This window comes from Protopterus annectens, chromosome 8.part0 (genome assembly GCF_019279795.1).
Source record: "Protopterus annectens isolate FY-2018-M chromosome 8.part0, PAN1.0, whole genome shotgun sequence".
In the NCBI taxonomy this organism is placed as follows: Eukaryota; Metazoa; Chordata; order Ceratodontiformes; family Protopteridae; genus Protopterus; species Protopterus annectens.
The window spans coordinates 400592452-400613421 of NC_056741.1; the positions used below are offsets into that span (position 1 = coordinate 400592452).

Below are 20970 nucleotides of genomic sequence, written 5' to 3' on the forward strand. Positions count from 1 at the left end.
CAAAGCCATGTCAAACCCAGAGCTGTTGGACATGCTACACTTAAAGAAATCCCAAACCCTCAGAGCCACACGCTCCAGGGATCTAAACCTTGTCATCACAATAAACAAAACATGCTGGAGGGATAGGTTCCTGATCCAGAGACTCCCCAGACTCTGGAATAGACTGCCCATACATGTCAAGCAGAGCACCTCTTTGGCCCTCTTCAAAAGGAACCTTGATGATTGGATGGGAGAAAGAAAATTCACCCCGGGGATCATGTCAGTCGGCCTGCTAGACAGGGGTCCAGGGAAGTAAATAGTGTGGGAAGAAATAGCCAGGGAATTGTTATGGCTAGGCTTGTGTAGGCCTTAGGGCCGATAGCCTAGGACCAACCTATGAAGTAAAGTTTTCTTAGGTTTTTTTTTTTAAATGCAATGGGGATACTAATACAAACAGGTGCTTTTTTTTTTCTCCCTTCTCTCTCTGTCTTTGTTCAGTTTTAAGAAATGTAGGCACTGCAATGTAAGAAAAAAAGGAGACGGGGAGGAAGGGTCTGGTTAAGAGAGTATGACAAAAGAAAAATCAGTGTGCTTTTTCCCATGCTTGCATAGGGAAATGCCTGGGTTAAGACCCTAGGCGTTATCCAGTAATAACTTTATTACAAAGCATGTAAATGAAAAAAGAATATTGAATATTATAAGGCTTTTTTTCTGGTAAACAAGGTATCCTTAGCAGTTTTGTGTCTGGTTTGCATGTTACTAGAAGACAATTTGATAAAGAGAAATGGCTTGGAGAAAGTGTTTACTGAAAGCATTCAAGTGTTTTCTCAGCTGGGAGTGCTATGAAGATAGCCAAAATCAAATAGTAATCACTAAAAGCACAGGATGTAACTTGCTTCTTGGCATAACTAACCTTTCTTTTTGGTTAATTCTAGCATGTCTGTGTTTCTATCAACTTAGAACTTTTGTTCTTATTGGGAAGCAAAAACTTTGATACGTGAAGATGTACATTCTGTACTATTATTAAGTTAATAGGTTTTAGGTTTTTTTTGGGGGGCGTTCTGTTTGAGGGGTTTCAAAAAAAAAAATGTTATGCAAGAAGTGGCATAGGCTCAAATGGATATGACAAGAAACAACTGTACAAAAGACCAACCTGCCAAAAAGTACATTCATGTAACATAAGAGTTAGAACTAGACATTTAACAAAAAAGCAGCTATACATAAAAGGTGGTAGTAACTATATAAGAAAATGATGCTTTCTATAATGTCTTTCAGTCTGAATGATCTTACAGATAAATATAAAAAAGAAAGGGTAGTGAACTATATTAAAACATGTAGAGTGCAAATAACTATGCTACAGGAGTCACACCTGGAAAGAAGTGAACATGTGAATTTGATAAAGAAAGGTTTTCAGGATGGTTATTCTGTGGAATTTCTAGGGCAAAGGAAATGAGCACTTACATTAATTGCAATAGGAGCTCCACTAGTGATAAAAGAGGGAAAAAAAGGTAATAATGGAAGATATACAGTACTAAGGGGCTACTGGCAAGGGAGGAGGACTACACTTGCATGCATTTACATTCCACCTAAAACTGCTATAAAGGAGCTTAAGAAAATGTTGTGAGACATAATCAGCTTTCAGCAAGGAATACTACTTACAGGTGTAGACTGAAATTTGGTTTGCAACAGCGAAGATGTGTCTGGGGGCCTTAGAAGGGAAAATATAACAAAAGATGGTAGATTTTTTGAAGAAATTTATGAAAACATTTTGCATGGAAGATATGAATTCAGTAATAAGAGTTCAGAGTAAATTTACATATTATTCTCCAAGATACAAAAACTGGGCTTGGCTAGATAGAACTTCTATCTTACAGGAACATGTGCATTTAATTGAAGGTCTTGAAACAAACCCAATGACTATTTCAGATCATGCGCCAATAATAACTAAAATAAAAACGTAAGGTAATGAAATAAAAATGAGACACTGGCGTTTGCCCACCTATCAACTTAAAAGAGAGGAATTTAAGGAACGGGTTTTGGAATTAATTCAGGGGCTACTAGAGAAGACAGATATTTCTTCTGAAAATATAGCTAGGGAGTGGGATAAAATTAAAGTGGAGTTTAAAACTAGGGTGGAAATAAAGGAAAGGCAGATATGATTAAGAAGTAAGAATTATTTAGAGGGTATGACAAACATTAAAGAATTGCAAAAGAGGGGAATCTCTCCTAAGAAGAAAAGGAGCAACTGCAGAATGCTAAGCAGAAAATAAGGGATTACCTCAATAATATGCAAGAGTTTAGAAAGATTGTTAAGCAACTGTTTTTGATAATAATTCTGGAGCACAAAAACTTTTAGCACAATGAATACGGCAACACAAAGTGGAAGGGCTGCCACCAAGCTTAGGAAGCCTATAACAGGAAGGTAAGAGATCCTGTAGAAGTATTAGAAATATTTCAGAAATTTTATGAAAGTTTGTATAAAGCAGAGAAATATGGAAATCAAGAAAATATACAAATGGAAAGGTTTAAATATGCCAAGGTTAGAGGCAGATGAGGCTCAATTACTAACAGGATAGGAAGAGATGAGATAAAAATGGCTATGTATAACCAATCTACAGGAAAGTCCCCAGAAAAAGATGGTATCCCTGTGGAAGTTTAGAAGCTAGCAGGGAAAAACTAATAAAGATCTAGAAGGGTTTAACAGTATTTTAAGAGGAGGAGAAATACCAGGATCCCGGAAGAAGGAGGTGGTAATGGTAATACCTAAAGAGGGTAAAGACCATCAGATCCAGCTTCATACAGGCTCATTTCAATACTAAACCATGATTATAAAGTGTTCATGTCTATAATGCCTAAAAGAATGGCAAAAGTGATACCAAAATTGATAGATATGGATCAGTGTGGTTTTGGGAGGGGACGCAAGCATCTGACAATATTAACAGAACACTGATGATCCAGAGGGAAGCAGAATGTGAGAAAATATCACTGTTATTGGTGGGTCTTGATGCAGAGAAAGCATGGGACTTCATGAGCAGGGCAAAGGAAGCATTTGCTTTCCCTTATATAGTTATAAGGCTGATTAGGAGTATATATGAAGGATGTGAGGTGAAAGATTAAGTGGATGGGGTCCTCTGAGTAGAGGTACCAGGTAGGGTTGTCTGCTTTCCCCTTTGTTGTTTGCATTATATTTAGAACCACTGACAAAGAAAATAAGGGACTCAGAAATTCAAGCATATAACTGGTATGGTAGTCATGAAAAGCTGGCTCTGTTTTCAGATGATATTATTTTATAAATTACAAAACCAGAAAGGGACATTACATTGTTGTGGAACATTGTAAGACAGTTTCAAATCTTATCAGGATACAAAATTAATGAATGTTTTTAGTCCCTTTAGTCTTGTACACAGGTCTGGTATATTTTTATCAACCAGAGGAGAAGCTGTGGATAACGATTAAAAAAGAGTTGAAGGATTTTATCTGTGAAGGGAAGATAGCAAGGGTCAAGAGGGATAAGCTGATTCTTCCAATAGAACAAGGCAGACTAGGATTACCCAATTTGGGGTATTATTTTAGAACAACACATTTAAGGCTCTTATACAGAGCACAAGCAGAAAACTATAATTCAAAATGGAAAGGAATGATGACGAAACAGGGGGGAAGCTCGACATATAAGGAAAGATTGGGATTTTGGATGCAGACTCTTAAGGAGAACAACAAAAATCATACAGAGTATTATATTCATAAAATAGCAGGGGGTATTCTAAGAACTAAACCAGAATGAGAATGGAGAAAAGAGATTCTACCGATAGGGATGACTGTGGTTAAGGATACAGATATAGGCAAGAGGGGGCTGGAATTTATTGGAGAAAACTGGAAAGGAACCAAGGTATTGGGAATAAATAACTACAAAGGGAAAGGTAACAGAATGGGAAGAGGCCTAGTATTTATTTGGACTACAGATTAGAGATTGCCTTCCCTATCAAGGACTGACATCACATTATAGGCAAAGAGAAAGAAATAGGGGGGTTTCTAAATGAAAGGCAGCACTGGTAGAGTTTTAACAGAATCTAGAACAGAAGTTGCTGTTAAAAAACAACTAATCAGTGGAGCATATAAAATATTGCATGATAATTGTAAAAAATCAATCAGAGGAGCTTAGAAAGGATTGAGAAGAGAGACTGGGTAAGCAATTTAAAAAGAGACAATGGGGGGATATATGTATATCTCCCAAATATGCAACAAAGTCTAGAAGATTTTGGATCTTTGCCTAGAAGTGTTTACACAGGTATTTTTATACCCCAAGTAGACTCCAAAGAATTTTTCTTCAGGTGAATAGCAAATGCTGGAGGTGTGAAAGGCAAGAAACAGGTTGCTGGGAACATATTTTTGGGAGTGTAATGAGCTGGCAGACTTCAGGGATTCCCTGCCGACTGCTCTGTCAGAGATGCTGGGCGAGCAGATTGGACAGACTGGGGAGATGATTTTTTGAGCTATGATACAGAATTGGAATTGCCTAGACATATTAAAGCCTTGCTGAGTCTAATTAAGGTGGCTGACAAAAAAGCAATTAGTAGAAAACGGAAATCAAAGTCTAGACCAACTTTACTAGTAGTAGTGAATATAGTAACAGAGATAAAACAACTGGAACTGGGATCTTCAGAAAAGGGAAGGAGCAAATTACATAGGAAAAAATGGGAAATGTGAGAATAATATATGCAGAGAAGGAACAAGGTTTAAGAGGCAGGATTTGAAGAGCCAAATAATGCTTAAATGACAATGACTGGATAGATTATAAGTGAAGTATAATGTTTGCAACTACACTTGTTTCAATGGTGTCTGTGATGTATAATGTTTGAAAATAAAGTGGTGTCAATATTGCTTGTTTTTCATTAATATAAATGTAAGATTGCCTATATCATATGTGATAATTTAATAAAGATGTTTATTGAAAACAAAGTTAATAAGGAAAATATATGAAGGACCAGCAGCGAGAATAAAGATGACTGGGAGGATACTATCAGGAAAATTGAGTTTGAGCTTTAGTAGGGGCACTAAGTAGAGATGATCTCTTCCCTCTGTTATTTGTATTATATTTGAAACCTTTAGCAAGAAAAATAAGGAATTCACAATCCCAGAAACACAACTGGTTGTTAATCAAGAAAAAATAGTGTTTTTGCAACTAACCTATTTTATTCTGCAGACATGGAACAGAATATTCCAATAATATAAAATATTTTGAGGCAATTTCAGACATTTTCAGAGTACAAAATAAATGAAAATAAAACAAAGGGAACAGAGATATTGTTTCTGTAAATACATAAATGAATTCACTAGTATTTATACTTATGGGGACATGACAAAACAGAATACTTGAGGAGTGGGTTAAGAAAAGGACTGTCATGGCAGCTAAAAACATGTCACAGAAGACCAGGCAGATGACAGTAAGAAAAGGAAATAATGGAAGGCTATGAGCATGGATTTGGACAGCAAGATAAAGGCAGTGAAAATGTTTATAGTTCCTTTGGTTGTATATGTACACCAGGCATACTTTTATCAGTCAAATATGAAGTTGTGGATGACAATTAATAAGGAACTAAAAGACTTTACTTAGGAGGGGAAAATTATAAGATTTAAATGGATTTAAAACTGTATAGTTCATCAGACGAGGAACTGAAAGCACAACTACATGTGGTTAAAAATTTTTCAGATTATATAAGATTGGTCTTGACAAATGCGCAAAGGATACCTTTAAAGCAGGAAAGCTGCAGCACCAAGAAAACATCAGTTTAGTACACGAATGTCAGTTGTTTGGGTGTTCAAAGCTGTTGCATTGTTCACAGGTTCATAGGTAGGTACTAGGCTATAGGCCCTAGGGCCTATACAAGCCCAGCCAAAAAGGTACCCTGGCTTTTGCCACCCAAGAAAATTATCTTCCTGTGCCACTGTCGAGCAGAGCCACAGAAGTGATCCCAGGGGTGAATTTCCTATTTCCCATCCAATCATCAAGATTTTTCTTGAAGAGTGCTAATGAGCAACTTTGTTTGATATAGATAGGTAGTTTCTTCCAGAGTATGGGAAGTCTCTGGGACAGGAATCTATCCCTCCCGCATGTTCTGTTTATTGTGGTGACAAGGTTACAGTCCCTAGAGTGAGTAGCTCAGAGGGATTGGGATTTCTTTAAGTGGAGCATGTCCAACAGCTCTAGGTTTGACATAGCTTTGTATGTTAGGCAGAGATCACCTTTGAGTAGGCGATATGCGACGTAGTAAAGCTGGAGTTTTTTGAGACAGTCTGCGTAGGGCATCTGTTTGAGGCCGGTAATCCTCTTTGTGAGGTATTTCTGCGGCTTTTCCAGTTGTTGCAGATATCTTGTGAGGTTTTGAGGTACATACCAAAAGGGGCATTGTACTCTATAATGGGTCTAATGAGTGATGAGTACAGGAAAACAATGACCTCTTTTTTTCTATATGAGAAACCTTTTGTGATGAGGTGTGCCACGTACAAGGATTTCCTGACTACTGTGGTGATGTGATTATCAAAGGAGAGACTACTGTCCACCTGTGTCCCAGTCTCATCACACTTTTGGTGTTAAGAATACTACCGCCTATGTTGTAGTTCATGGGTACAGAGTTTTTACCAAAGGGGATGACAATGCACTTTTTGGCAATGAGCTTGAGGCCATGGCTTTGACACCAGGCATCTGTCTCAGTGAGGCCCTTTTGTAGGATGTCCACATCGTTAGGAGTTTCAATTATGGCTCCTAGTTTGCAGTCATCTGCAAACTTCATTAGCCAAAGACCTTCTGTGTTTCCTGTACTTCAGAGAAGTAGATACCAAACAGGAGAGGACCCAGGACTAAACCCTGTGGTACTCCACTTGTCACTGGTCTGAAGTCGGATTTGGAGTCTGCTACTTTCACAGTGTGGGTTCTGTCAGTGAGCCAGTTGGAAACCCATCTTGTGACATAGGGATTTATACCTAGTTTAGTGAATTTATCTATAATTCCAGAGTGGAGGATGGTGTAGAAAGCCTTGGCAAGATCTAGATAGGCTGTGTGAACCACCTTACCCTCATCTACGGCTTTGGTGACTGCTTCAAAGAAGTCTATTAGGTTTAGGAGACATGATCTGCCTTTTACAAACCCGAACTGAGTGGGGTCCAGAGTTTGGAGATTACCAATGTCTTTGTTTATAAGTTCCATGATGATGCGTTCCATGGCCTTGCAGACCAGGATAGTCAGGCTAATGGGGCAGTAGTTCCCGGAGTCCGTGGTGGCTCCCCTTTTGTGGAGTGGGATAACCGTTGCTGTGCGCCATTCAGTGGGCACAAAGCCTGAGGTGAGACTATGATTGAACATGGTACTTAGGTGGGAAGCCAGTTCATTCTGTAGTTCGTGTAGAACGCAGCCTGGGATGTTGTCTGGTCCCATACATGCTGTGCTCTTGGCTTTGGAGAGTGTGTTTTTTTACCTGTGCAGCCATGATTACAGGAACTTTGCATTCTTCCGGTATAGAGATGGGCCCTTTAGGGGGTGAGAGTGGGGTAAAGTTAGCATTGAACCTATCTGCCAGGATGTTGGCAATATCAGCTGGGTCTGTATATTTAGTGCCATTGAGATGTAATTCAGAGAAGATCTGAGTGTTGCCATTGAGTTTCTTGACATAGCTATAGAATGCTTTGTGGTTGTCTTTAGAAACAGTGGTGATTTTGTTTTCATAACTAGCTTTGGAGGATTTTATAAGGGATTGCAGCTTTTTACTGAGGCTGACCAGGGAGCTGCTCCACTCATGGGATTTTACTCTCTTTTGCAACAGTTTCTTCCTTCTGTTGTACAGTTTGTTTATAGCAGGGGACCACCAGATTGGCTTCCTTTTTTTTGAGGACAGCGTCTTGGTTCTGTTTGAGATAGCATGATCCATGCACTCGTGTAAGGGCTTATAAAGTGCAATTGTGTAGGATTCAGTAGTCGTAATTGTATTGTCCATCTGCATGGGTGTCATGAAGTTCACCACTTCTGTCTTAAGAAGCATGAAGCTGGCTTTGGAAATTTTTTTTACCATGGTTTCCTTAATGGGGGGTGGGGGCAGGATGTGGATATCTAGGGTGATTAGCTTATGGTCGGATCGGGCCAATGATGCATTGACTTCAGGTGTGGAATACCGGTCACTCATGTTGGCAATAACTTGTGTGGTGCAACTTCTCTGCAGCACTGTTGACAGGCTATACAATGGTGCTGGGCTTTGTTATATATTAACATATCCAAAGTGTGAGTGATCAGACATGGGCACATATAATTACTGCAATAATTACTGCAAGGCCTGTCACCAAACAGTCCTCAGACTCAGTCGATCCAACAACTTCCACATCCCGGCTAGCTTGGACTACAGGCGCATGCCACCACTTTCCTGCAGCAAGTGCCACTGCTGTTTCTGTATACAGCCATGAATAAGCTATCATACACTCAAGTAATGTCACAATATGCACACAGACTCATAAGATGGACCACAATTACTGTTTTGATGTGTTAAACCATAGTGGCATTAATGTGCAGTCCTACTTCAGGTACTGCTGCATCAAACATCAAAGGCTTCAGTTTAGTAATGGAACCACACAACCTAGATTTGTGAACTGGCCTATATGGTACTACTAGGCACTCTGCTTACACATTTGTTAACTAGTAGGTTGGGTGGTCAACTGATGCTTTACAGAACTACATCATGAAAGGCAGGTCTTATGTGATACTGTTGGGCAGTCTATTTATACATTCATTAACTACTGAGTGGACAGATAAACTGATCCTTTAAAGGCTATTACTTGGGCATGTTGTACATTGTTATTTTATCACAAGTTGGTGCAGTAATAATAATAATGTAATACAAAATATGCAAACATAAATAATACTTGAGTTGTACTTCTGTTTTGCTGAATGCCATAATGCACACTGCATCTGAAAAAGTACTGTAATCATCACTGGCTATGCAAATGTTTGGCAGGTGAAACAGAAGGGATGTCATCTTGCTACGACTGACATTTCCAAGAACATGGGCAGGCAAGCAAGCTGATCAACAACTAACCTGTGATGCAATGACACAGCTCCAACACAGGGGTGACTGCCCCTTTACTGCTGTGACCAGATTAGGGCAGCAAGAAGATAAGGTAGCAATAGGTTCTTAAGTGTCTGTGGCACCAACTGAGGGGCAGTTAAAACTGTGAAGATTGCTATTTGCTACCCAAAAAACATGGCTTCTGTCCTTCAAATGTTTCAAAGACACATCCAGAAGTATAAAAGCAGAGCATGCCAGGGTAGGAGCATCACAACCCAGGGTGTCACCTTGAAACACAAGAAAAAAAAAAAAAAAAAAAAGAGTCCATTTCACTGCATTTAAGTACGGCATGCCTATCCCTCTATCTTTTTGCTGGTAATGGCAATGTCTGTCCTGCTGCATACATGTGACTCTGTTATGCCATTTCACTGTGCCTGACAACCAATACTCCTCATCAACTCTTACTATTCACTTAGTGCATCCTTAACAAACACAGCCTCTAAAAACACCATAATCTCTCATCATTGGTGCCTGCTCCTTGCACTGTAACAGTTCCCCTTCATGTGCTTTTCCTATCTGCCATACATTTAATAATACATTCAGGCAGCAAACACCACCACAGTTCTGGTAAAATTAGAGATTTTATTAAACAAAGTCATGCAGCCATCTTCAGAAAAGTAACTGAAAGGGTAACATCACGTGGAACCATTCCTGCCCATTGTCAAACAATGCTGTTTATTTAAAAAAACTTCTGTCATAAAGCAAAACTTTGGTTCAAAAGCTGCTCCTGCAACAACTATATAAAAAGGTGCTATCCTGAGAAGAAATGTCATCTCCAATTGCACACTTTATGAACAGTAAATTCTGTAATGGAAAATTAAGTACAGAAAATTTACTCAAAGTCCCTCCTTGCCAAGACTCACACTGGTGAATGGTTAACACTTCCCTCAATCAGTACCTCCTGGGCCAGCAACCAAAAAGCCTGAATACAAATATACAGTTTTTGGATCCTGCTTTACTATACAAACGGAGCCAAAATCTGTGCCACACAGATACAATCCCTGGCACATAAACAAAACTTCCTGATACACAAATTAAAAGTCTCAAGTGCTACTTTGTTGCTGAAACAAAGCAAAGATGTCTGTTTTGCTATCATTTTGTGATACAAGCCATTCTGTATCCCAACCACCAGAACTTACACTGGCAGCACAAAACGTAAGATATGAACTCCCCATATCAAAGCCAACTACTTGGCCTCAATGCAGCTCACTTTTACAAGAATAAAAACCCTATAGACTATATAGTACTATCAAACAATGACTTCTGCCACACTGCTGGCTTAATGGCCTTATACAGGGACTGGATATCCAGCTGCCTTTCATTTCCTGGGATTCCAGAGACTTCCCTTAAAGGGGACTAGTCTCTAATCCCTGTTTCTAAGTATTTCTCATTGTCTAAACTAATCTCTAAGTTTAGATATGTCACAAAAATTAGTATTTTAGAGTACCCAATGGTCCTATCTTTGCTTTCTGCTACCATCTGCTAGGAAACTCACTGCAGAACCACCACATTATGTTACTAAATATAATACAAACAGACAGATGTAGATACAGATCATGTTTTGCCCCATTGGCTTGAATAACTAGCCTCCCTGGTACTCAAATGATCCATTTGATCATCCAGTTTTAGCTGGCATATATCACTATACCAGAAGGGTCCTTCCTTTCCAGAAGGAATAAGCCTTTCAGTGATCATATTTATTGCTGCAACACTGAAAGATGAAAATCAAGTTTCAGGTGGTCATTACCTATAGATGACAGAGAGTCTCCTCTTCCGGCTTCTACTCAACAGGCCATGTTGGCATCCTCATCATGTAACGTATGTATGTCAGCTCCACTAGTACCTCAAAGTCCTCTTACAAAGTGCTGTCTTCATGAAAGTACAGTCAAAACTTACACCACATAGAGGTGGCCTTCTGATATCCATAAAATGACAATTCCTGCATCTAATAAACCCAAACTCCGTCCCTCCAAGCTTGGGGGCATGACAGTTGGCCATTTGCTAATGGCACAGATTAAAAAAATGTTTACAAGGAGAAAACACCCCCTGCACCCCCATGGGGAAGCAAGCCCCCTCACACTCCACATTAATATATATAACTTCATGGTTGCACAACACTGGGGAAGGCATAAACTCAAAAAGCAGAGCAGTTCGGTCTTGAATAGTCACTTATTGACACAACACATTTCAGCAAGTTATCCCCAATAAACAATGCAACAAGTAAACACCGGACAGTCATTCAAAACACTAGAAGGGAATAAAAGCAAAATTAGGTGGAACATTAATAAATAATGGCCGCTAACACTTCACTAGATAACCTCAGTTCAACAGATAAATTCTGAGCATCAGAATATATATCGGAATATATATCAAAGTTAAATATATCCTATATTGTATAGTGTGAGACATTTACAAAATAACCCTTCTACCCTATCCTATCTATTCAAAGTATACCCAAAGAAAGTAGAGCAAGAAGAAATGCATTCTTTATTTAACCACAATTCTAAAATTGCAATAAAATACACATCAGAATTCACAGCCCAATTCTCAAAAAGAACAACCCTTTGAGATCTGTCTTTGTACATTAATGTGAAATAATAAAAAATGATTACATTGTGCATAAAGAATAGCACATACAGTAAACACAAAAAAAATAAAAACCTTCTAAAACAATATTAATATAAAAGTTTATCTTCAGACAATGCAATGTTTTTAAACATGCTTTTAACAGAGATTCACCAAACTAAGAAAAATAAGATAACAAATCCCAAAGTAAACATTAAAACAATGAAAGTACAGAAAACATTTTATACATCAGAGAATAAGATCTGAATGAAGAACAAGTTTTTTTTTTTTCTTTCACTATAAGAAAAACTGCGTGAACTTGCCATTTAGTTTTAAAGTCTTGGTCAGATAGGGAACAGAATGTAAAAAAAGTGAGATAAAAAATGTTGCTAAAGTTAAGCCACGTGGAGAAGCTAGAGTGGTTTCAAAAGGACACATACAAATTATTATAATTTTGTTTAAATCAAATGGTATAGGGAAACATCACAAAACAGTTATGAACTACTGCAATGAGCCACTTAAACTTCCTGTATGCAGTCTTTGTATAATGACTCTCATATTTGTTTCACTAATTTACAGGACCAAAATATACATAAAATATAAACCTTTTGACTTTACATGTCTGACAGACTGTGCTTAAGCCAGGAAAAAGGCATCTAATTTGGAAGGAGTATGATAAACTCCACAGGATAGAGTGAGCTTACATTAATGTTTTAAAGGGGACTTAGTGGTATTAATCTGTCCAAGTAAGTGTAAGTGTCCAGCCATTATAAATCTTGAATGAGGCACGATGTTTATGCCATAAAGAAGTAATAACTTTTCCCATAATATCACAGCTTCAAAAATGTCAAATATTCTCCTAATCTGATATGTAATTTGCTTTTATTTTATTATCTTATCTACAGTAAATCTTGTAACACTGTACCCGGGTTGTGGCTGAAAAGCGTCATTTGACCAGCCCATCCACCCGGTCAACAAAATGAAATAAACAAACAAATAACCAAGTTTTGGGTACAGAATGGCTAAATTGAAGTTTGTTTTATATTACTAGGAAAGTATTAGTTTTGTAATGAAGCAAATGTTTTATCCATGACATTTTTTAGAGTGACAAGTTAATTTACAGGCAAGTATTCAAATGGATTTGTTAAGGAGATTTGAATGAGCAAAGATCAACTCCTCTTAAAATGTCTACAAGAGGAAATTAACTGTATTTTATTGATACAAATAATAACAACATCCTATTAAGAGATGTAATTTGCTGAAGTACCATTAAAGCAGTCTACAAAATCACTGGAATACTGTATCTTTCTAATGCAATATAATCGAGAAAGGAAGTAACTTTTTGCAAATAAGCTTCAAAATGAAAAACAAATCCTACAATTAACCAACAAAGAGCACATCCAAAATTCACTTTATTATATAAAATTAATTTAATCAGCTTGGATGTTCCTAAAAGACATCATACCAGTTTGATTTTTGGGGACTTTTTTATGGTTTACCATTGTGGATATGGGGGACCATATACATTTAAAACACTTTTCTGAAAAACTAGTTTTAGGCAATGCAGGTTAAAGACAGACCCCAGAAAAAAATTTTATTTTCAAAATCAGAACTTTTGAAAAAAAGAAAGTCTGAAGACCATCCAACAATTATCTAATTCACAGATACATTTAAAATTTTTAAATTTCTAAATTCAGAAGGATTTTAGGGTAAAGTAATGTCTAGACATATCGCAGAGTCAAAGACCTTAATAGGTAAAGATGTGCCAAATTATTTACAGAATGTCTACTTAACATTGGGAAGTGAGTAGTTTTGTTATTCGTCTTGTAGTTAGACATATAATTATGTAAAATTGTAAAATTCATATTTCTCTCAAACTTATTGCTGCACTGTTGTATATTGCTGCTTTATGTTCTATTTTTGATATGTACATATTACTGCCTCTCTGTTCCAATTTTTTTCTAGGTGAATTATTTCACCGAGGCAGAACCTCCAAATGGTCAGTTGTAATCCGTGTGTTACCCCAGTAAAAAATGTTAATAAAATAAAATAAAACATAAAAGTTAACTGCGGTCTTAACAATCACAGATTTCTCAAACTATGGTAAAGATACACAGATGGCAATTTACAAAAAAGCAGCTAAAGAGATATTAGAGTTAAAATATGTGGACAGTTAGAGGCAAAATACTTAAGAATAAAAAAATGGGTCTAAATAAAGATTAAAAAAGACAAGATGATAATATGTAGCCCTGCCTAGACCATAATTTAATGCACACAGGTTCAGACAACATACCATTTTCAGATACTAAGGTAAATTGGTTAGCATACAGACCATTACTTTTTTAAACAGTGTCCACTTGCTTAACTGGATTTTCCATTCCAGATTTATTATGCCTCCTATCACTACCAAAATTCTCAGACACAGAACTCAGTAATGGCAACCAGCAAAAAGAAGAATGGGCAAGTATTCGAATCACACACAAGTGTGAACACCACACGGTGATGCATTATGTACACAAGTGCCTAAGAATGAATCGCTGTTTGGCAAGCCCGGACAGCAGAGAACAGCTACTGAGCAAGTTATGATGCACGTCTGGCATACCTCATTCAGCAGCTGCTCCTTGTTGTGCTGTGCTACACAATCATACCACACACTGATTCATAAAACGTTTTCATTTATTGGACATGACGGCAGAGCTCCGGCAATTAGCATATTATGTCAATAAGAATAGCTGTTGCTGTGCAGCTTGGGTGCATCACTGTATGGTGGAGGTGGCGGTAATAAGGCTGCACCACAGAGGACTGGAGTCACTGCATTCATAAAAAAATAGCATGGACTTACATAACTGCATTCTGCATATAGTGTTTAGTATGACATGTCATTACCATGACTCACAGACATGGATCCCAGTACTGAAAAGAAGAATGCAATATATATGAATCATGCGTAAATGCGCACAGTGCCATAGATGTGCTATGTACACTGGTGTCACCGAATGAATCTGTGTGTGGCAATGGTACAGCACTAAATGATAGCAGGGCACATTTACTGAATAAGGTACTATGCTTCTTCAGCAGCAGTTCTGTGCTGCTCTGCATTCTGCTGTAATGCCACACAGTAACCAATTCATACAACTACTTCATTCATTAGCCACAATGAGGGTTCTATGGTAAAACAGCATGGCATGTTAATGAGAGGATCCACTGTTATGGAGCTCCCACTGATGGATGCTTGGCTGTGTCACTGTTTGGGGCACAGTGTGGTGGAGGTAGCAGGCTTGCTTGCTCCTACAGGGCACTCTGTAGCTGGCAATGCTTTTCCTACAGTGCAGATGTATGTATTTTTTCTTACCTATGCACTACCGTCATTTTCAGCTCTATATGATGAGCGATATAACAGGAGAGAGCAGTGTGTTTATAAATCACATATAATCCCTGGGAGGGAGTCAGTGTGCCCCCCCAGCCCCGTGTATTGAGTACACAGATAGGTAAGACTGAGTAGAGGGTCTCACACCATTGTGGGGCAGTCTTATGAATCACAAGAAAAAAAAATGGTACTCATTTCTAAGTTCTGCTACATTACCAGCCCAACTCCATGGGTCACAAAGCTCATGAATCCCACCTTAAATTTTATTATTATTTTTATAAATTTGTCAGGAAAAATAAAATCTTGAGAGGATCTTAAAAAGAACTGGTCTGCACAGACACAAACAATTTAATAATTCTAGATAATGCAAACAATCCTGAATTTTCTAACGTGATAGAAAACTGGGCAGAAATGGGCTATTATGCCAGAAAGTCTACACCCTAACAATTTAAAACTAAAAGAAAAACAGGTGTAGAGAAACTTAAATCTATGACTTTTTGAATTAGATGCATCTGTACCAGGCTTAGAAATGAGTACAGTATGCAGTCAGCTCCAGTACAGACCTGTTATACCATTTAAACAAATGCAGTCACAGACTTTGGTCAGGATTACAGCTATAATGTTAAATCCTACAAAATTTCTCTTCCTGTGCATGCACTCGGGCTTAACTGTTTACAAAACTTATCCATAAAGTCTCCATTGTACTGTACTCATAGTTAATGCAGAAACTTAAATCCACTGAAAAAGCAGTCAGGATGGATGAAAGACGACCAAAAAGGTGAAATGCTTGTAGGAATTCTGTAGCTGCTTTTGTCAGTGGCAACAACTTTCAGAAATTTCAGTAAATAAAGTACTTCGGAGTGGAAACAAACGCATGTTACTCTTCCCACAGGTATCTAATTGCTTCAGTGATGTCTATAGAGAAGTTACATTTGGTAGGCTTAGCAAAACAAGACAAGAAAGAATCCCTGAAAAGTGAAGAGACTGGCAGGGAACCTTAAATCTCTGGGAAGGTGTTCCAAATTGCAGTAGCAAATTTTGGCCCTAACAGAAGGTAACTATTACTCACAGTGTCACAAGGACTTTAGCAGTATGTAGAATATAAAGGTGCACTTTTTCAGTTTCTGGCCACACTGGGCCATTAAAGTATTACCTTTAATTACCTTTTCTCATGGTAACACTCTCATTTAATATAAAGCAGTACCAGAATGTGCTATGTTATACAGGCAGTCCATGGGTTAAGGACGAGATCCATTTTTAGTCTGTCCTTAATTTAATTTGCATGTAATTCGAAACACGTACATATGGTCATTATTAAATGTCACTTAATCAAATGGTTGCCTCAGTTTAGTATTTATTTTACTTTTCTTTGCATATAAAACAATTTGGAAACACTTCCAAATAAAAAAAAAATCTTAACAAATAATACTGCATACTGTAGCTATGCTTCCTTACGTCCTATCAACATAGCTGTTTTTTTTTATTTTTTATTTTTATTTATTTATTTATCATTTGTTGACAGGGAAAGTCCGACTAGGTTCCACAGAGCCTGTTTTCAGCGGAGGCCCGGGGAGAAATGCTCCAGATGCATGTCTTTGGAATGTGGAAGGAAACCGGAGTACCCAGAGGAAACCCACGCGAACACAGGGAGAACATGCAAACTCCACACAGAAGGCACCCCAGCCAAGAATCGAACCGGAGAACCTCTTGCTGTGAGGTGACAATGTTAACCACTGCACCACTGCACCATTTTAAGGCATCTTGTTATTAAATGCAGTGTTTATGAGGACTTTCACACACACACACACATACACATGCAAAAACACACACACTCACACACACACACACAGACAAGCCATACCTCTCAACTGTACAAATTTTCACAGAATGTCCAGATTTTTGCCTCATATCTTTGGTCCATTTTTCATAAAGTTTCCCAAAAGTAGTGGGAAATCATTAAAGACGAAAGTTAGAAAATAACGACAGACATTTGAGTTTCAGAATTCATACCCTTCAGAAAATTCATGCTAATGCAAAACCTGTTATTCTGTCAACTTTCTAAGTTTGTAAGAGCAATATTTATTAAAATTGTCCCTATTTTTGGGGCATTTTCCCACTTTTTATTAAGTCTTTGCCCAGATTTCTTGCTCTAAGAGGTTTAGAGGTATCACACACACACACACACCATTTAAAATATGCTTCTACTATGAGACTTTGTCACCTGTTCATTTTAGGCTTATCCAGATTCCTTGAGGTAAGAAGAGAGGTATGCAAGCCCATACCTCTCAACAATACAGATTTTTGCCTCATATATTTGGTCTGAAGAAAGTAGACAGGAGTATAAGGAGATGAGGTGCATGGCAAAGAGAGAGGTGGCAAAGGCTAAGGATAAGGCATATGGAGAGTTGTATGAAAGGATGGACACTAAGGAGGGAGAAAAGGACCTGTACTGATTGGCCAGACAGAGGAACCGAGCTAGTAAAGATGTGCAGCAGGTAAGGGTGATAAAGGATAATGAGGGAAACATACTCACAAGCGAGGAGAGTGTGTTGAACAGGTGGAAAGAGTACTTTAAGGGGCTGATGAAAGAAGAGAATGAGAGAGAGAAGGCTGGATGATGTGGGGATAGTGAATCATGAAGTGCAATGGATCAGCAAGGAGGAAGTAAGGATAGCTATGAAGAGGATGAAGAATGGAAAGGCTGTTGGTCCAGATGACATACCTGTGAAAGCTTGGAGATGTTTAAGAGAAATGGCAGTGGAATTTTTAACCAGATTATTTAATAAAATCTTGAAAAGTGAGAGGATGCCTGAGGAGTGGAGAAAAAGTGTTTTGGTACCGATTTTTAAGAATAAGGGTGATGTGCAGAGCTGTAGTAACTACAGAGGGATTAAACTGATCAGTCACAGCATGAAATTATGGGAATGAGTAGCAGAAGCTAGGTTAAGAAGGGAGGTGATGATTAGTGATCAGCAGTATGGTTTCATGCCAGGAAAGAGCACTACAGATGCAATGTTTGCTCTGAGAGTGTTGATGGAGAAGTACAGAGAAGGTGAGAAGGAGCTGCATTGTGTCTTTGTGGACTTAGAAAGCATATGACAGGGTGCCTAGGGAGGAGTTGTGGTATTGTATGAGGAAGTTGGGAGTGGCAGAGAAGTATGTAAGAGTGATACAGGATATGTACAACGGTAGTGTGACAGCGGTGAGATCTGCAGTGGGAGTGAGATGCGTTTAAGATGGAGGTGGGATTACATCAAGGATCAGCTCTGAGCCCTTTCCTATTTGCAGTGGTGATGGACAGGTAGACAGACGAGATCAGACAGGAGTCCCTGTGGACTATGATGTTTGCAGATGACATTGTGATATGTTGTGAGAGTAGGGAACAGGTTCAGGAGACCCTGGAGAGGTGGAGATATGCTCCAGAGAGGAGAGGAATGAAGTTCAGCAGGACTAAGACAGAATATATGTGTGAATGAGAGGGAGGATAGAGGAATGGTGATGATGCAAGGAGTAGAGCTGGCGAAGGTGGATGAGTTTAAATGCTTGGGATCAACAGTTCAGAGTAATGGCGAGTGTGAAAGAGAGGTGAAGAAGAGAGTACAGGCAGGGTGGGTGGGTGGAGAAGAGTGTCAGGAGTGATTTGTGACAGACGAGTACCAGTAAGAGTGAAAGGGAAGGTCTATAAGAGGGTAGTGGGACCAGCTATGTTATATGGGTTGGAGACAGTGGCATTAACAAAAAGGCAGGAGTCAGAGCTGGATGTGGCAGAGTTAAAGATGTTAAGATTTGCACTGGGTGTGACGAGGCTAGGCAGGATTAGGAATAAGTATATCAGAGGATCAGCCCAGGTTGGATGGTTTGGAGACAAAGCCAGAGAGGTGAGATCGCGTTGGTTTGGACATGTGCTGAGGAGGGATGCTGGGTATATTCAGAAACGTATGGAAAGGATGAAGCTGCCAGGTAAGAGGAAAAGAGGAAGGCCTAAGATAAGGTTTATGGATGTGGTGAGAGAGGACATGCAGGTGGTTGGTGTGACAAAGCAAGATGCAGAAGACAGGAAGAAATGGAAACAGATGATCCAGTGTGGCGACCCCTAATGGGAACAGCTGAAAGAAAAAGAAAAAGATTTTTGGTCCGTTTCTCATAAAATTGTGGTTTTCTGGCAAATCATTGAGGGTTGTAGTCAGAAAATAACAGCAGTCATTTGAGTTTCAGACTTAATACAAGGGCAGAAAATTCATGCTAATGCAAAACCTGTTGTTCTACCTACTTTATTGGTTTGTAAGGGAAATATCTGAAAAAAGTGTCCCTATTTTTGGGCCTTTGTCCAGATTTCTTGCTGTAAGAGGTATGGGTGGAATATCAAGTCCTCTGATACAAACAAACAAACACACACACACACACACACACACACACACACACACACACACACACACACACACACACACACACACACACACACACACACACATTCTTAACCCTGTATTACCTATTCCATAACTAACTCCCTCCCCTTATGCAACCACCCACCTCTTAACTGCTGCCAGGGGATCGCTCACATACCTCTCAACCTCTTACAGCAAGAAATCTGGACAAAAGCAATAAGTAATGGGGGGGGGGGGGCAGGCCCAAAAATAGGGACAATTTTTAAATATTGCTCTTAGAAAGTAGAATAACAGGTTTTCATTAGCATGAATTTTCTGAAGGGAATGAAGTCTGAAACTCAATGTCATTATTATCCTACTTAAATCTTCAATGATTCGCCAGTGACTTACTAGAAAACTAGAATTTCCTGAGCAATGGACCAAAAGTATGAGGCAAAAATCTGAACATGCTGCGAAAATCTGTACAGTGGAGAGATATGATTTCGCTCGCTTGCTCTCACTTTTCACTCTCTCTCACACACACACAGTCCCTTCTCCATTCATACATGCATTCACTCACACATTGCTCTCACTCTCCCGATCTCTCACACACACAGTCACTTCCTCATTCAAACATGCATTCACTCACACATCGCTCTCTCTCTCGATCTCTCACACATATAAATTTTGGCAACTTTAAGCATTTTAATTTTTTTTTCACATTATTTCAGACACTGCAGCAGCCCGTTCATATCTATGGGTTGCCACGTAACCTGGAGACTGCCTGTAATATGATATGAACTGTATTACCTGGTTTAATGCACTGTACTTGCAACATAACTGCATTCATGTCTGTCTAGATGATTGCCCAATGCATTCTTAAGCTGTGTTACTTGTAGGAGTTATGCTAGTTTTTATTTGCATTTATAGAGCATAGCCTTAACTTTTTTTTTTTTTCAATAATAATTCTTTATTACTTTTACAATTGTTCATACACATATTTGAGCGTGATATACACAGGTAGTTTCCAAACAATACTACAAAAAACAATACTACAACATATGTACACTATATACATGAATGCTTTCATTTTAACACAAGAAAAGACATCTGAAGAGTCTAGACAATAGGTATTATATCTTATAATACTTTGATTAGTATTAAAGTTTACTTTATAGTATTAGTATCCAAGGGTTATCCTGGGTTCCACACATTAAGCTAATATAATGTTAAAAATTTGTTCCCAGATCTTCCGATTATTTATATGTTTGGTATGATCAGTGATTAGTAATTTGTGGGCTAGTATGTGTTTTATCGCTAGATTCTTAAAGTTGTCCCATGAAGTTTGTGATGGATTCAACCAATTAGTTGCTATATAGAGTTTCATTAACAAAAAGATATTCATAAGTATGGTCAATTGGGATCTAGTTAGATCATTTGGGGGAATATGTAATATAGTAAATTCCCAGGAAAGCGTGGAAGTTTGATAACCCACCTTCTGCAGTTGTAGTTTCAAGGAATTCCATAGTTTATATATACACTTACAGCTCCAGAACATATGAAGGAGATCTGCAGTTTCATTTTTACAGTA

At 38.4% G+C, this 20970-nt stretch overlaps 1 protein-coding gene across 1 annotated transcript in view; it reads right to left on the bottom strand.

Moving 5' to 3' along the window:
- TARS2 (threonyl-tRNA synthetase 2, mitochondrial) overlaps positions 1–20970 on the bottom strand; it is a gene marked incomplete in the record, with an annotated part of 833318 nt that overhangs the window by 348255 nt on the left and 464093 nt on the right.